General features: G+C 48.7%; 1 pseudogene; it reads right to left on the minus strand.

Moving 5' to 3' along the window:
* Positions 1 to 7,462: 7,462 nt before the first annotated feature.
* LOC117454711 (forkhead box protein O6-like) overlaps positions 7,463 to 19,183 on the minus strand; it is a 63,275-nt pseudogene continuing 51,554 nt past the window's right edge.

Raw genomic sequence — 19,183 nt, forward strand, 5'->3', positions numbered from 1 at the left:
GATCACGACATTGCTCATTCCCTCCCTCTCTCCTGCACATCCATCCTCTCATCACCTGTTTTCCAACCTTCCCTACCTCTTTCTTTCTTTCTTTCATTCACTGAAAGGCGAGCAAATATCAGAAACAAGATAGGCACAACAACCCGGTATTAAACGGGCCCTGGGGCAAACATTTAAAAGCTACGACGTTATCGGTTGTGTTATTGGTACTGGAGAAATACAAAATATATATAAAAGCTATTTCATATTTATTATTGCCTCATAAATGTTATGTCACACATGCTATCGAACCTACTTCCTTTCTCACTTTTAATATCATTACACAATTTGTCTATGGTGCATTTTCGCTCCTTCGAATCCAGAAGAACGATCTCTCTCTTCGTCTGCGGGAGAAACAGAGATCCTCGCCAGTAACACAGAGAACGAAGCGTGTGGTTGAACTTCGAAACTCGATGTGGACGATGCTTGTTGCCATAAGTGTTTTTGTGTAAGGGCAGAAACGCGAGCAAACTGTCCAAACATCTGGCGAAAGTACGTTTTCGACTGCTCCGATGTCCCATATCGATTACATTACCAAGTCATGTGTGTTTCTTTTGCTGTCAATACTCGTTTAAAGCAATCTTATTTTTGTCCCAAATTGGTTTTGTTTGTCCCTTAATGAATTACAAAATGAACATAGCGTTAAAACATTGGATAGATAAGCAGTATCTGTACTACCGTTAGAATCCTTTTTTTTTTTTTTTTTTACTTTTTTTTATTGAGTCAGGCACAATGAGTTTACATTTATCCATCCATCCATCCATCCATCTTCTCCCGCTTATCCGTGGTCGGGTCGCGGGGGTAGCAGTTCCAGCAGAGAGCCCCAAACTTTCTTTTCCCTGGCGACATCAACCAGCTCTGACTGGGGGGTCCCAAGGCGCTCCCAGGCCAGCGAAGAGATATAATCCCTCCACCTGGTCCTAGGTCTACCCCTTGGTCTCTTCCCAGCTGGACGTGCCTGGAACACCTCCCTAGGGAGGCGCCCAGGTGGCATCCTAACTAGGTGCCCGAACCACCTCAACTGGCTTCTTTCGACGCGAAGGAGGAGCGGCTCAACTCCGAGTCCCTCCCTGATGACCGAACTTCTCACCTTATCTCTAAGGGAGACACCAGCCACCCGGCGGAGGAAACCCATCTCGGCCGCTTGTATCCGCGATCTCGTTCTTTCGGTCATGACCCATCCTTCATGACCATAGGTGAGGGTAGGGACGAAAATGGCCCGGTAGACAGAGAGCTTTGCCTTCCGGCTCAGCTCCCTTTTCGTCACAACGGTGCGGTAAAGCGACTGCAATACCGCTCCCGCTGCTCCGATTCTCCGGCCCATCTCACGCTCCATTGATCCCTCACTCGAGAACAAGACCCCGAGATACTTGAACTCCTTCACTTGGGGTAAGGACTCATTCCCTACTTGGAGTGGACAGTCCATCGGTTTCCTGCTGAGAACCATGGCCTCAGATTTGGAGGTGCTGATCCTCATCCCAGCCGCTTCACACTCGGTTGCGAACCAATCCAGTGAGTGCTGAAGGTCGCAGACCGATGAAGCCATCAGAACCACATCATCTGCAAAAAGCAGTGGTGCAATCCTTAGTCCACCGAACTGCAGACCCCCCCCCCCCCACGACTACGCCTCGAAATCCGATCCATGTATATTACAAACAGGATTGGTGACAAAGCGCAGCCCTGGCGGAGGCCAACCCTCAACGGAAATGGGTCCGACTTACTGCCGAGGACCCGGACACAGCTCTCGCTTTGGGAGTACAGAGATTGGATGGCCCTGAGTAGAGACCCCCTCACCCCATACTCCCGCAGCACCTCCCACAGTAACTCCCTGGGAACCCGGTCATACGCCTTCTCCAAGTCTACAAAACACATGTAGACCGGATAAGCGTACTCCCAGGCCCCCTCCAGGATCCTTGCGAGAGTAAAAAGCTGATCCGTCGTTCCACGACCAGGACGGAATCCGCATTGTTCCTCCTCAATCTGAGGTTCGACAATCGGCCTGACCCTCCTTTCGAGTACCTTGGAGTAAACTTTCCCGGGGAGGCTGAGTAGTGTGATGCCTCTGTAATTGGCACACACCCTCTGATCCCCCTTTTTGAAAAGGGGGACCACCACCCCGGTCTGCCACTCCTTCGGTACCGTTTCCGACTTCCACGCAACGTTGATGAGACGTGTCAACCATGACAGTCCCTCAACACCCAGAGCCTTCAGCATTTCCGGGCGGATCTCATCCACCCCCGGGGCTTTGCCACTGTCGAGTTGTTTGACGACCTCAGTGACCTCCCCCCGGGAGATTGGCGTTGATCCCCCGTCATACTCCAGCTCTGCCTCTAACATAGAGGGCGGAGTTGTCAGGAGTTCCTCAAAGTGTTCCTTCCAACGTCCCAACACTCCATCAGTTGAGGTCAACAACGTCCCAGCCTTACTGTACACAGCTTGGATGGTTCCCTGCTTCCCCCTCCTGAGGTGTCGGACAGTTTTCCAGAACAACTTTGGTGCCGCCCGAAAGTCCTTCTCCATGTCTTCTCCGAACTTCTCCCACACCCGCTGCTTTGCCTCGGCCACGGATGAGGCTGCTGCCCTTCGGGCCTGTCGGTACCTTGCAACTGCTTCGGGAGTCCCCCGGGATAACAAATCCCTGAAGGCCTCCTTCTTCAGTCGGACGGCTTCCCTGACCACCGGTGTCCACCAGGAGGTTCGAGGGTTACCGCCCCTTGAGGCACCTAAGACCTTGAGACCACAGCTCCCCACTGCGGCTTCGGCAATAGAGGCTTTGAACACCGACCACTCTGGTTCAATGTCCCCAACTTCCACAGGAATGCCCGAAAAGCTCCGCCGGAGGTGTGAGTTGAAGGCCTCCTGAACTTGGGCCTCCTCCAGACGTTCCCAGTTCACCCGAACTACACGTTTGGGCTTACCAGGTCTATCCAGAGGCTTCCCCCGCCACTCGACCCAACTCACCACCAGATGGTGATCAGTTGACAACTCCGCCCCTCTCTTTACCCGAGTGTCCAAAACATACGGCCTCAGGTCCGATGATACGATAACGAAATCGATCATGGACCTTCTGCCTAGGGTGCTCTGGGTACCACGTACACTTATGAGCATCCTTATGTTCGAACATGGTGTTTGTTATGGCCAATCCATGACTAGCACAGAAGTCCAGTAACAAACCACCACTCCGGTTCAGATCAGGGGGGCCGTTCCTCCCAATCACGCCCCTCCAAGTGTCTCCATCATTGCCCACATGTGCGTTGAAGTCTCCCAGCAAGACTAAGGAGTCCCCTTCAGGAGCCCCATACAGGACTCTTTCCAGGGTCTCCAAGAAGGCCGAATACTCTGAACTGCTGTTGGGTGCATAAGCACACACAACAGTCAGAGTTTTCCCCCCCCATAACCCGCAGGCGTAGGGAGGCGACCCTCTCGTCCAATGGGGTAAACTCCAACAACGAAGCACCTAACCGGGGACTTGTGAGTATCCCCACACCCGCCCGGCGCCTCACACCCTTGAGCAACTCCGGAGAAGAATAGAGTCCAACCCCTATCCAGAAGTAAGGTTCCAGAGCCGACGCTGTGCGTAGAGGTGAGCCCAACCAGATCCAACTGGTACCGCTCCACCTCCCGCACAAGCTCCGGCTCCTTCCCCCCCAGAGAGGGTGACGTTCCACGTCCCCAAAGCCAGCTTCTGCCGCCCGGGTCTGGTCCGTCGAGACCCTCCGCTTTCACTGCCACCCGTCTGGCAGCGCCACCCAACCCCATCGATGTTTTCCCGTAGGTGGTGGGCCCGCGGGACAGAGAAGCGGAGGTGTTGCCCACGTTGCCTTTTCGGGCTGGGCCCGGCCGGGCTCCGTGGCAAGCCCGGCCACCAGACGCTCGCCGACGAGTCCTCCTTCTGGGCCTGGCTCCAGAAGGGGACCCTTCCTCCGGGCCGGGTATCCTCACTTCTTGTTTTTCCTTTCATGAGGTCTTTTGAACCAATCTTAGTCTGGCCCCTTGCCTGAGACCAATTTGCCATGGGAGACCCTACCAGGAACACAAGGTTCCAGACAACACAGCCCCCAGGTTCATCAGGGCACACAAACCTCTCTACCACGGTAAAGGTGCTGGTTCTTCATTTACATTTATACAGTCAATATTTTTATTTATTTTTCCCCTTTCCCCTCCCTCCCGGTCCTAGCTAGTAAAATAAATAACTAACTAAATAAATAAGATAGATACCTGTATAGGTCAAGGTAAAGTAATATAGAAGATAATATTAAAAGAAAATGTATAGATAAGGGAATAAAGAATAGGAACAGTAATACTTGTACCCATAAACTCATATGTATACCCACATGTACACATGCACATACACTACGTACGTACGTACCTACCTACCTACCTACCTACCTACCTACCTACCTACCTACTACATACATGTATACAAAGACAGAACAAATAAATAAAAATAAATAAATAAAAAATTAATATAAAAAGAGACACAAGAAAGAAAAAAAAACATACATTCGTAGTTCCCCCTCTTTCTCCTTAATGTAGTGTCTTAAGTTCAGCTATGTAGGCTATCATAGAGCCCCAGACAGATTCAAATAGTTTTGAGGAGCCCCTCAGGTTATATTTAATCTTCTCCAAGTTCAGGTACTACATTAGATCTTTAAGCCATAGAGATGCTTTAGGTGGTATAGAAGATTTCCATTCTAGGAGTACTTCTTCGTGCTAAAAGAGATGCAAAGGCTATACTGTCCTTAGTTATCCTCTTCAACATTCGGTGGCCAGGTATTACTCCAAAAATGGCAGTTTCTGCACATCATGGTGTCAATACCACGTCCAAGGCCTCAGTAAGGTGATTGAAAATGCTTGTCCAGTATCCTACCGTTAGAATCCTAAAGAAACCCATCAACAGCGGGAGATGCAAATCTGGGTTTAAGTGGGCCAGTTTACATTTCACCCCCCCCCCCCCTGCCCACACACCTTATTTTCTGGCAGCATGCTCGGCTGCTAACTGGACAAGAGGCGACGGCTCTTTGTTGTTTCAGCGTATTATGAAAATCACAGCGTCCACAACAGCAGGTAATATGTTTCTACGCAAAATGTTTACAGGGGGAATTCAGCTTTAAGTGGCTTCTCCAAATCAGTCTCCTGCCCGCTGTTCTCATTCACGGATAAACCCCCACCCCCCACACACACGCACACACACACACACACACCACACACACACACACCACACACACACCACACACACACACACACCACACACACACACACACCACCCACACACAACACACACCACACCAACACACCACCACACCACACACACACACACACACACCACACACACACACACACACACACACACACACACACACACACACACACACACACATCCCCTCAGCACGACTCCTAACGGGTAATTTCGTCCCATTGTCCACTCAAATCACGCTGCTTTGACTAGACTCTCTTTACAGAAATTGGATATGAGGGATGTATTTATGTTGCTCTTTATAGGGGGGGGGGGGGGTCCTCTCCATTTCTTCCACACCATTTGCGTCAAAATGCTCCAATCTGTTGACATTTAATTAAAGTAAACGTTTCAGTTGTTTCTGCTTTACCTCGTTGCCGGGCATCACCTCTCAACAAAATCGCCCTCCTTGTTCTTGGATTAAGAATTATGACTTTGTACCTATGAGCGAATACAAACACTTGCATAAATCATCCGTCTTGTTTGGCGGTTAATTACTCTTGTTTACCCTCCGAGTAACCTCCAGGATGGGGCGGTGCGATAGGAGGGGAGCCTGGGAACAGGAGATAGCACCAAATAGTAATCTGCTGGTGCCGTGGAGTGAAAACGCACCGAGCAGGGCTTTGAACCTGGGTGTGAGCGCATTAGGCGAGGTTGACCGGGGTCTGAGGACGGCAGCTCCGTCAACATCCTGTTCTGACGGAAAGCTGTTTCTGGGGGTCAGCGTTAAAGGAGCTGAGGAGTCGGCCAATCAGAGAGCGGCTCAGGGTGTAAGTGGGGCTCTGATCGTTGCTTATTTCATTACGGGGAAAGCTACATAAATCCACAAAATGGAGAGGAAGAGGCGCAGAGGGAACATTTGCATTTCTCCTCTCCTATCAATCTCTCCTCCACCAACCCCCTTTTGCAATCCCTCCCCCATTTAGTGCAGAGTGACTTTAATCATCACTTTCGCCAAAAACACATTAAGCCGGTGTGTCCGGAGTTGAAGAGGGAAAGAGGGGAGGGGGGAGGAGGGTTGGAAAAACACAAACTAGCGCATTAGATTTGCAATAGTGATGCATCACTCTGGCATTACTTTGGAGATTAAAGAAGGGGCGTTGTGGTTCATTGCAAGCGGTGTTGATGGTTGCATGTTGTGTTGATGTATTGACTGTCCTCTGGAAGAAGTCCGTGGAGCTCCCTTCCTAAGCATCTTCCCTTTAGTTCCCTCTTCTTCAGAAGAATCTCCTTTTTTCTTTATCCCTAAACCTCAAAGCCTTTACCCCCTAATCTGAGAGCACCTCCACATTGAAAGATTTATGCAGCTGTTTGATCGTGTACTTGAGTCAAAAACAACACCCTCCGTCGTAGTGGGAGATAATAACCGTAAAGTGGATTGCATACATTAAACATAATCCAACACACAACGTGACTTTGCCCGGTCTTTGTGTTACTGCGTCTGTACAGGAGAAAGGGATTGATGTAAAGTGCTTGAGAGCTTAGGACAAAGGCAGCGTCTATCGTTTTTCAAACCCAGTCGAGATAACCACGCCCACTGAAGCAGATATGGAAGGACATCAACAGTTATGCATAGCTGATTAAATATGAGTTGATCTGTTTAATATCAATTGACCCTGGATTTAAGAAAATTAACAAACAATGTAGCCTAATAGTTCGTCTTTTTGTTGTTTGATACATACTAATTTGAGTACATTTCCAATACTCTCAAAGGATAAAATATATTGCCTAAAAACCGCGGTAAAAATGTTCAGCATGGCTTGCACTGGCACTGACTGCTAAACGACCAATATTGGTTTTTTCCCAAGCTAGTGTAAAGTTGATATTACTTCAGCATTGTTACCATGGGGACGTTCTCTTTATACATCCGTGACGCAGTCGCCCGGAGCTACGGAAATGCGGAAGTGGGCGTGGTTGAATCTCAACTGGGTCGGACAAACGATAAAAGTGGACAGGCAGGCCGGAGGACATTGGGCGGAAACCATTAAAAAAAACACAACGAAAACTAAAGGCAATCAAGAAATGGGAAGGTTTAGGACTGGGTGCATTGGGGGCAGGTTCAATATGTAGACGTTATAAACAGAGTGGGAGGGAAGGGTGTACAGAGTCCCCGGGAAACAAAAGGACATATTTGTTTTACAGTCTCAGAGAAATCACAGTCCAAGGGTACAGCCCGCCAGCATCCAGGCTTTCCGGTCATGTGTCTATCCAAAAAACAACCCTCGGGCGTGGGTTCACCCTGGCACCCAGCTCGGGTTGCTGTGTGCTGGTGGAGGGCATGCAAACGCCCCCAAACTCATCCCCATCCCCATGCCAATGCCCTGGGACAGAGAGCCGTCAAGTTGACTCCATGCTCTCTGCCGAGTCCATGAAGTCATTGAGCAGGATGGAGTCTACGTCACAGTCCAGACTATTCGCGACATTCTCCATCTCCAGGTTTGCGGCCATCCTAGCGTGGGGAGTTGTGCTGATGGTACCCAGGATGGTGGTTGATGGTAGTATCCGTGCCACGAGTCGGTCATACCCTGAAGGTGAGCTCCGGGGTAAGGCTGGTGACGGGGGTGAGGAGCGGATGCTAGGCGGCAGGGGGTCCTGGGGAACATCCATGACTCCAGCGGGGTTTGGCGGCAAAGATGGCGATGTCGGGAGGTGTGGCCGGGGAGCGTAGAGGCTGGAGGTCTTGAGGCTTGTAGGGCTGCAGGATGTCTGTGCTGACCCGTGGGAGAGGGCCTGCGGGTGCATAGGATTCTGAGGGTTGTGGCATGTGACTCTGACCGGATCGAGGGTTGTGATCGCTTACTTTGTTGTGTCCGTGCTCGTGACTGGGACCGTAGTCGTGTGCCGGGTGCGGCTTGTGGCTGTAGTCGAGACTGGCTTGGTGTTTGTGAGCCTGATTGTGGTTCTGACGGTGGGTTGTGTTCTGGTCATGGACCGAGCCGTTATGTAGACTGGGATTGAGAACGTGCTCCTGGCTGTGATTGTGGCTTCGACTCTGATTGTGCACGCCGTTGGTCCCTGGCGTCATCAGGGAGTGAGTTTCCCGGCCCAGCACTGCGTCTTTGCTGCAGTACGAAGGGCCCTCCGGTCAACAGACTCTGCAGGGCGTTGTTCTCCGAGTAGCCCCTCATCGGGCGCTGGAAGTTGACTGCTTGATCTCCTGGATGGTCTCCATGGGGGTGTGGTGCCGCAGCATTCCCATGGAAGGCTTGTCCATACATGGGCGCGCAGAAGGAGCCCTCTGCTTTGGGCGCAAATGGGTATCCGTTGCATTTGATTTGCTGTGACTGGGGGGTAGCCGCTCTCGTCCAGACTGATAGCTCCCGTCAGGTCCGTCAGTTGGGGTAACTCCACGTTCGGGCAGTGGCCCCCGGTTGCCCAAAGCTGGAGATCGGGTGCTTGTTGGGCTGGGGTACAATCGAGGGGAGGCTGAACAGGTCAGTCCACCTTCCTCAGGTTCGTCCGCCTCTGCCTCGGCCAGGATCGGAGACAGGCAGCCGCTCAGAGTCGATGCAGAAGACGAGGTGCGGGAATGGAGGTCCGTCCAGGTGTCGTACTCCTCGCCCCCCATGCCCACACCGCCTTTCCCTGCCGGACTGCCGTGCTCCGGGGATCCTTGCATCGTGGGTCCAGCCCCTTGAAACAGAATCAGGATGGTTTCTATTACCAAGTAGGGTTACACATACAAGGAACTTTGGTGTAAATGGTGCTAAGTGCAAAAGTAGGAGCGAAAAATAATGCTATTATAAAAACTATTTTAGAGAATATTGTAAAAAAAATTTGATATATATAAATAATATTTACCCAAATATAAATATTTAAAAACTGAGTACCGTAAAATCAAATATGACAAATACTATGTTCAAAGTGGAGAACTTTGCAGGTGTGGAGCAGAAATGTGCAACATGTCCAAAGCGATTTGCAAGATTGAAAGAATTGAGAAGTACAAGATATTGTTGATACGATGTACATTAATGTGATGCATGTAGTTTTACCTTGTCCCAGTCCGATGCCGCCCTTCTTACGGCCCGCGCGGCCCTTCGTCTTCAGAAACCGGGGGCCGTTGTCGATAGACGCCGCCCGTCTTCTCGGTCCTTTCCCCATTTTACCGCCTTCTGGGTTCAGCATCCACCACGAACTCTTCCCCGTGCCTTCGTTCTGCACCCGGATGAAGCGACTGTGCAGGGAGAGGTTGTGTCTGATTGAATTCTGAAACAAGAACAAATCAGAATTGTGTTTATTGCGAGGTGCGGTTACCCACACAAGGAATTGGTATTTGGTGTCTGATGGATCCAACAAACGTGAATATCGAATAGTTTATAGCTCCACAAGTTGCCTGTAAGAAGCGTTTTTCTTCGCTAAGAAATGGTTAATTGTCTTCAGACGGTATCAAACCTAAATTCAATATTTAGAATCAGAATCGGGTTGATTGCCAGGTACGTTTACACATTCAAGTGTTTTGCTTTGGTGTCTGATGGTGGAAACAGAAAACAACATAAGAAAATAAGTCGTAAGGAAAGGTCAAAAATATAATAATTATATAATGAAGATACATTTTAAGCGAGGTAGGGATATCTAGATAAATGCAAAGTATATTCAGAGAGATGAACATGAAGTAACACGATGTGCAATAATGTAATGCATAGTGTGTGTGGGGTGGGTTAGTATCAGTGGGGTTACACTGTGTCAATTGTATGTCTATTAAACACAGAAATAAGACAATAGAAATACATTTTAGTGATTTGACTTCCCCATAGTCAAATACCAATACCAAAAATCACCACAATTGATCAAGTGGTTACAATTCTGTGTTAAAACATTGTTTATCTTGAATAAATGGCGACCAATTTGTAATTTCAGGTGGCTCACATACTTATGGATATATAATAACTTGCTTTATATTTTGTTGTTGTTAATTTGTAAATTCAACATGTGTATTTTCTACTTTCTTGTTTATTTCTTTTAATTTGTATTGTACAATGCCATGTCTTTTTCTGCTGCTGCAACACAACATGTCCCACATTGGGATCAATAAAGTACTATCTTATATCTTAACTTAAGGCGTTTTTAAGAAAATGGGTGAAAGTAAAGGGGTGCATATGGACATTTCGGTTGCATATATCCACTTTTAAAGATTGTTACAGCTTTTTTCTGCAGCACTGAGCGGAAGGGAAGAATATATAATCATTAACACCCGAGGAACATTCAGGGCCTAAATAATCATTTCTTCAGAAGTCATTTCAAATGATGAAACTTTCAGCGCCGCACACAGTGAGCGAGAGAAAAGACGGATGGAGAGAGAGAGAGAGAGAGACGGAGAGCAAATAGGGCGAGGGAGAGTGAAGGACCAATCGATACCTCCCCCCCCGACTAGCCTCTCCACACTGAGTCATAATATGGACATGGGTGCAGCCTCCACATCAAACCATCACCAAGGTTACAGAAATGAATCAACCCAATCACAGACAGCCTGTATCGATTGAAGGGCCTCCAAATATGAGAGTCTGAGATCCAGCCAGGGGAGGGAAGGGAGGGAGGGGGGAGATCTGGAGAGGCACCAGAGTGAAACAATAAAACCTGGAATAAGATCGAGGGAAAGTAATTGATGCCATTCAGAGCAAACTCAAGCCCCACCTTTTAAATGTGGCTTTAAACTGAATGTTATACTTATTTTTAAAATTATTGTATTCTCCATAGTTAATATTATGATAGTATAAGTTAAACTACCTATACTGTATACATGAATTCAATAAACCCCACCTTTCACAAGTCCAACAGTGAAGTGATACCCCTTTTGCATAGCATACTTTTCCTTTTGGGACTTCAAGTATTTTTTAATGTTAATACTTTTTCTCAAGTGCGATTTTGGATGCAGGACTTTCACTTGAAACGGAGTATTTTCGGACCGTAGAATGGCTGCATTGGAGTACTTCGTCCACCTCTGGTTGTGGGTGGGGGTGCAGAATGGAGAATATGGGGGGTTGAGTATTGGATAAGCCTCTCCAGACCCCTGTTTGAGTGTCTGAGTGACGGATGTTTGGTTAATCCAGAAGCATTTGAAGCCGCTGCCAACCTGGAGTGAGTTGATGAGATCTAAGCCTGCCTAAAGGAGAGCTTAGCCGGGATACACATCATCTCAGTCGGCCAAGTTAGACTCGGTACAGCATGTTCGTCCAAATCTCCCCTGCTCATGTCATTACTCACACTCTCTCCAGCTTTTTTCCGCCTTCTCTTTTCGCCTTTTCCAGATCTTTAGGAGAATCAAACCTCTCTAGTCTCGTTGCCAGATTGTGCACCTGGAAATGAGTAACCCACATTTTTATGATATAAATATATAGTACGGGTCCTTAGCACATAGAAACTGCCGGAGGCCAACTTGCATATGTTTGGCAAATTGCACAATTAGCATAAATTGTGATAATTAGCATGATTAAGCTTATGCAGACAATAGCTACAAAATGGCTTGGCAGATTTGGACTGTTTTGGAGGGTTATTGAGGAAGCTGAATCCATTTCGGGCGGATTTTGACTAGTGTTGAGACCATTGGATATACAGTAGAGAGGACAAGAACACAAGTATTACTTCTACTGGGGACAATTTATTTAAAATAGATAAGAAATATGTCCAATCCAAATGATCCAGAGTCCCCTAAAACTACAAAATCAGCCCACAGAGAGTACACATATGGTTAATCTCTGGTTAAAACTGCCATTTCTGATCCTGAAAATGTCAGAAATGGACAGTTTCTATGTGCTGGAGACCCGTACTATACATTCCTAACACAAACATTGGGTCACTCAACATTTCTGGGTTCACAGTAAGCCTCTATGAGCTGACAAACATCCCCTTATATCCCTCACCCTCTTCCCCATGCGCCACAATCACACACTTTTCCTTTTCCCTCTCTGGAGATATCTATCTATTTCTGCCTGGTTTATTACCTGCACATAGCTCACAATCTCTGTCTCCTGATATCTGGAGCCATTCTCTATCTTCATTCACTCCCCGCCTCCTGTCCAATTGTCCTGCTCTCAGCCCCATTCATCTCCCTCTCTGAGTCCCGGCGTCTCTTGATCACGACATTGCTCATTCCCTCCCTCTCTCCTGCACATCCATCCTCTCATCACCTGTTTTCCAACCTTCCCTACCTCTTTCTTTCTTTCTTTCATTCACTGAAAGGCGAGCAAATATCAGAAACAAGATAGGCACAACAACCCGGTATTAAACGGGCCCTGGGGCAAACATTTAAAAGCTACGACGTTATCGGTTGTGTTATTGGTACTGGAGAAATACAAAATATATATAAAAGCTATTTCATATTTATTATTGCCTCATAAATGTTATGTCACACATGCTATCGAACCTACTTCCTTTCTCACTTTTAATATCATTACACAATTTGTCTATGGTGCATTTTCGCTCCTTCGAATCCAGAAGAACGATCTCTCTCTTCGTCTGCGGGAGAAACAGAGATCCTCGCCAGTAACACAGAGAACGAAGCGTGTGGTTGAACTTCGAAACTCGATGTGGACGATGCTTGTTGCCATAAGTGTTTTTGTGTAAGGGCAGAAACGCGAGCAAACTGTCCAAACATCTGGCGAAAGTACGTTTTCGACTGCTCCGATGTCCCATATCGATTACATTACCAAGTCATGTGTGTTTCTTTTGCTGTCAATACTCGTTTAAAGCAATCTTATTTTTGTCCCAAATTGGTTTTGTTTGTCCCTTAATGAATTACAAAATGAACATAGCGTTAAAACATTGGATAGATAAGCAGTATCTGTACTACCGTTAGAATCCTTTTTTTTTTTTTTTTACTTTTTTTTATTGAGTCAGGCACAATGAGTTTACATTTATCCATCCATCCATCCATCCATCTTCTCCCGCTTATCCGTGGTCGGGTCGCGGGGGTAGCAGTTCCAGCAGAGAGCCCCAAACTTTCTTTTCCCTGGCGACATCAACCAGCTCTGACTGGGGGGTCCCAAGGCGCTCCCAGGCCAGCGAAGAGATATAATCCCTCCACCTGGTCCTAGGTCTACCCCTTGGTCTCTTCCCAGCTGGACGTGCCCTGGAACACCTCCCTAGGGAGGCGCCCAGGTGGCATCCTAACTAGGTGCCCGAACCACCTCAACTGGCTTCTTTCGACGCGAAGGAGGAGCGGCTCAACTCCGAGTCCCTCCCTGATGACCGAACTTCTCACCTTATCTCTAAGGGAGACACCAGCCACCCGGCGGAGGAAACCCATCTCGGCCGCTTGTATCCGCGATCTCGTTCTTTCGGTCATGACCCATCCTTCATGACCATAGGTGAGGGTAGGGATGAAAATGGCCCGGTAGACAGAGAGCTTTGCCTTCCGGCTCAGCTCCCTTTTCGTCACAACGGTGCGGTAAAGCGACTGCAATACCGCTCCCGCTGCTCCGATTCTCCGGCCCATCTCACGCTCCATTGATCCCTCACTCGAGAACAAGACCCCGAGATACTTGAACTCCTTCACTTGGGGTAAGGACTCATTCCCTACTTGGAGTGGACAGTCCATCGGTTTCCTGCTGAGAACCATGGCCTCAGATTTGGAGGTGCTGATCCTCATCCCAGCCGCTTCACACTCGGTTGCGAACCAATCCAGTGAGTGCTGAAGGTCGCAGACCGATGAAGCCATCAGAACCACATCATCTGCAAAAAGCAGTGGTGCAATCCTTAGTCCACCGAACTGCAGACCCCCCCCCCCCACGACTACGCCTCGAAATCCGATCCATGTATATTACAAACAGGATTGGTGACAAAGCGCAGCCCTGGCGGAGGCCAACCCTCAACGGAAATGGGTCCGACTTACTGCCGAGGACCCGGACACAGCTCTCGCTTTGGGAGTACAGAGATTGGATGGCCCTGAGTAGAGACCCCCCTCACCCCATACTCCCGCAGCACCTCCCACAGTAACTCCCTGGGAACCCGGTCATACGCCTTCTCCAAGTCTACAAAACACATGTAGACCGGATAAGCGTACTCCCAGGCCCCCTCCAGGATCCTTGCGAGAGTAAAAAGCTGATCCGTCGTTCCACGACCAGGACGGAATCCGCATTGTTCCTCCTCAATCTGAGGTTCGACAATCGGCCTGACCCTCCTTTCGAGTACCTTGGAGTAAACTTTCCCGGGGAGGCTGAGTAGTGTGATGCCTCTGTAATTGGCACACACCCTCTGATCCCCCTTTTTGAAAAGGGGGACCACCACCCCGGTCTGCCACTCCTTCGGTACCGTTTCCGACTTCCACGCAACGTTGATGAGACGTGTCAACCATGACAGTCCCTCAACACCCAGAGCCTTCAGCATTTCCGGGCGGATCTCATCCACCCCCGGGGCTTTGCCACTGTCGAGTTGTTTGACGACCTCAGTGACCTCCCCCCGGGAGATTGGCGTTGATCCCCCGTCATACTCCAGCTCTGCCTCTAACATAGAGGGCGGAGTTGTCAGGAGTTCCTCAAAGTGTTCCTTCCAACGTCCCAACACTCCATCAGTTGAGGTCAACAACGTCCCAGCCTTACTGTACACAGCTTGGATGGTTCCCTGCTTCCCCCTCCTGAGGTGTCGGACAGTTTTCCAGAACAACTTTGGTGCCGCCCGAAAGTCCTTCTCCATGTCTTCTCCGAACTTCTCCCACACCCGCTGCTTTGCCTCGGCCACGGATGAGGCTGCTGCCCTTCGGGCCTGTCGGTACCTTGCAACTGCTTCGGGAGTCCCCCGGGATAACAAATCCCTGAAGGCCTCCTTCTTCAGTCGGACGGCTTCCCTGACCACCGGTGTCCACCAGGAGGTTCGAGGGTTACCGCCCCTTGAGGCACCTAAGACCTTGAGACCACAGCTCCCCACTGCGGCTTCGGCAATAGAGGCTTTGAACACCGACCACTCTGGTTCAATGTCCCCAACTTCCACAGGAATGCCCGAAAAGCTCCGCCGGAGGTGTGAGTTGAAGGCCTCCTGAACTTGGGCCTCCTCCAGACGTTCCCAGTTCACCCGAACTACACGTTTGGGCTTACCAGGTCTATCCAGAGGCTTCCCCCGCCACTCGACCCAACTCACCACCAGATGGTGATCAGTTGACAACTCCGCCCCTCTCTTTACCCGAGTGTCCAAAACATACGGCCTCAGGTCCGATGATACGATAACGAAATCGATCATGGACCTTCTGCCTAGGGTGCTCTGGTACCACGTACACTTATGAGCATCCTTATGTTCGAACATGGTGTTTGTTATGGCCAATCCATGACTAGCACAGAAGTCCAGTAACAAACCACCACTCCGGTTCAGATCAGGGGGGCCGTTCCTCCCAATCACGCCCCTCCAAGTGTCTCCATCATTGCCCACATGTGCGTTGAAGTCTCCCAGCAAGACTAAGGAGTCCCCTTCAGGAGCCCCATACAGGACTCTTTCCAGGGTCTCCAAGAAGGCCGAATACTCTGAACTGCTGTTGGGTGCATAAGCACACACAACAGTCAGAGTTTTCCCCCCCATAACCCGCAGGCGTAGGGAGGCGACCCTCTCGTCCACTGGGGTAAACTCCAACAACGAAGCACCTAACCGGGGACTTGTGAGTATCCCCACACCCGCCCGGCGCCTCACACCTTGAGCAACTCCGGAGAAGAATAGAGTCCAACCCCTATCCAGAAGTAAGGTTCCAGAGCCGACGCTGTGCGTAGAGGTGAGCCCAACCAGATCCAACTGGTACCGCTCCACCTCCCGCACAAGCTCCGGCTCCTTCCCCCCCAGAGAGGTGACGTTCCACGTCCCCAAAGCCAGCTTCTGCCGCCCGGGTCTGGTCCGTCGAGACCCTCCGCTTTCACTGCCACCCGTCTGGCAGCGCACCCAACCCCATCGATGTTTCCCGTAGGTGGTGGGCCCGCGGGACAGAGAAGCGGAGGTGTTGCCCACGTTGCCTTTTCGGGCTGGGCCCGGCCGGGCTCCGTGGCAAGCCCGGCCACCAGACGCTCGCCGACGAGTCCTCCTTCTGGGCCTGGCTCCAGAAGGGGACCCTTCCTCCGGGCCGGGTATCCTCACTTCTTGTTTTTCCTTTCATGAGGTCTTTTGAACCAATCTTAGTCTGGCCCCTTGCCTGAGACCAATTTGCCATGGGAGACCCTACCAGGAACACAAGGTTCCAGACAACACAGCCCCCAGGTTCATCAGGGCACACAAACCTCTCTACCACGGTAAGGTGCTGGTTCTTCATTTACATTTATACAGTCAATATTTTTATTTATTTTTCCCCTTTCCCTCCCTCCCGGTCCTAGCTAGTAAAATAAATAACTAACTAAATAAATAAGATAGATACCTGTATAGGTCAAGGTAAAGTAATATAGAAGATAATATTAAAAGAAAATGTATAGATAAGGGAATAAAGAATAGGAACAGTAATACTTGTACCCATATACTCATATGTATACCCACATGTACACATGCACATACATACACGTACGTACGTACGTACGTACCTACCTACCTACCTACCTACCTACCTACCTACCTACCTACATACATACATGTATACAAAGACAGAACAAATAAATAAAAATAAATAAATAAAAAAATTAATATAAAAAGAGACACAAGAAAGAAAAAAAAACATACATTCGTAGTTCCCCCTCTTTCTCCTTAATGTAGTGTCTTAAGTTCAGCTATGTAGGCTATCATAGAGCCCCAGACAGATTCAAATAGTTTTGAGGAGCCCCTCAGGTTATATTTAATCTTCTCCAAGTTCAGGTACTACATTAGATCTTTAAGCCATAGAGATGCTTTAGGTGGTATAGAAGATTTCCATTCTAGGAGTATTCTTCTTCGTGCTAAAAGAGATGCAAAGGCTATACTGTCCTTAGTTATCCTCTTCAACATTCGGTGGCCAGGTATTACTCCAAAAATGGCAGTTTCTGCACATCATGGTGTCAATACCACGTCCAAGGCCTCAGTAAGGTGATTGAAAATGCTTGTCCAGTATCCTACCGTTAGAATCCTAAAGAAACCCATCAACAGCGGGAGATGCAAATCTGGGTTTAAGTGGGCCAGTTTACATTTCACCCCCCCCCCCCCCCTGCCCACACACCTTATTTTCTGGCAGCATGCTCGGCTGCTAACTGGACAAGAGGCGACGGCTCTTTGTTGTTTCAGCGTATTATGAAAATCACAGCGTCCACAACAGCAGGTAATATGTTTCTACGCAAAATGTTTACAGGGGGAATTCAGCTTTAAGTGGCTTCTCCAAATCAGTCTCCTGCCCGCTGTTCTCATTCACGGATAAACCCCCACCCCCCACACACACGCACACACACACACACACACACACACACACACACACACACACACACACACACACACACACACACACACACACACACACACACACACACCACACACACACACACACACACACACACACACACACACACACACACACACACACACACACACACACACACACACACACACACACACACACACACACACACACACACACACACACACACACATCCCCTCAGCACGACTCCTAACGGGTAATTTCGTCCCATTGTCCACTCAAATCACGCTGCTTTGACTAGACTCTCTTTACAGAAATTGGATATGAGGGATGTATTTATGTTGCTCTTTATAGGGGGGGGGGGGGGGTCCTCTCCATTTCTTCCACACCATTTGCGTCAAAATGCTCCGATCTCACTTCTCCAGACTTCTCTCAAAGCCCAAACTGAACGATGACGATGTGAAAGAGCCAGGCAATGACCCGCGTCAGGTGATCTGAGCGCGGCGCCATGACAGGTTTCTAACCAACGTGATGTAGCCATGGAAACAGAGTATAAACCAAAATAGGGGGAGAAGTGATTCAGGGGGGGGGGGGTGAGGCTGTTTGATGCTGCAGGCAACTCCAAACAGCCTTTTATCTGAGACTGTCAGATTCCTGTTTCCAATCCACCAGGGAAACTCAATCACCAGCAGTCCCAACGTCTCACTACCTGCACCACGCTGTGATTAGCCGGGTGTGTGTGTGTGTGTGTGTGTGTGTGTGTGTGTGTGTGTGTGTGTGTGTGTGTGTGTGTGTGTGTGTGTGTGTGTGTGTGTGTGTGTGTGTGTGAGAGAGAGTGCTTTTTGCACAACTACCAGAGCAACAATTACACCACCACAGTAGCTTTTCTTTCACCTGCTGAGGCGCCGTACAGCTCTATGCGCGGCATCTGTCCGCATTGTCTTCATTGTTTGTTGAGATTAAACTGACATGTTTGTTCTTATATTGCGCACACCTAAAAATGACGTTTTCCGACAATGAAACTGCACTGTGAGTTACCTTTCAAGGGAAATGTGTTTCGTCCCAGATAACGTTTTTTTTAGACGTTCACTGGTACGTTTTTGTTTTTAATCAAAGGTCTTTGTTTGAAGGGGTTGAGGATGGATGGACGAGTCAAACTAAAACGTGACTTGTACCCATGAGACGAGGATTGGAATCCTACATGAATCCTTTCTGTCTTGTTTTCTTGCAATATACAACATTAATTTAAATTACAAATATAAGTTCCCGTTTATTCACCTGGCTAGTGCAGGATTGGAGCATCACGTGCAACGGGAAGTCTCCAAGTTTTCATTGCAATCAAAGGCAGAATCTGTCGCTGATTCGCGCCGAAAACCACAGACTCCAGATCAGTCTCCAGCAGAGATGGCAAAAGTACAAACATCCTTTACTCAAGTAGAAGTACAGATACTCGTGTTTAGAAATACTCTGGTAAAAGTAGAAGTACTGACTAAACTTCTTTACTCAAGTGAAAGTAAAGAGGCTTTGAAGTGCACTTCAGTAAAAAGTACCCATAGCTAGCAGCTGTTTTAAAGAGTACCTGACCTCCCTTTATATTAACAGAACAATAATGTCGTTGTTAGCTAATGAATGTT

This window comes from Pseudochaenichthys georgianus, chromosome 11 (genome assembly GCF_902827115.2).
Source record: "Pseudochaenichthys georgianus chromosome 11, fPseGeo1.2, whole genome shotgun sequence".
NCBI lineage: Eukaryota > Metazoa > Chordata > Actinopteri > Perciformes > Channichthyidae > Pseudochaenichthys > Pseudochaenichthys georgianus.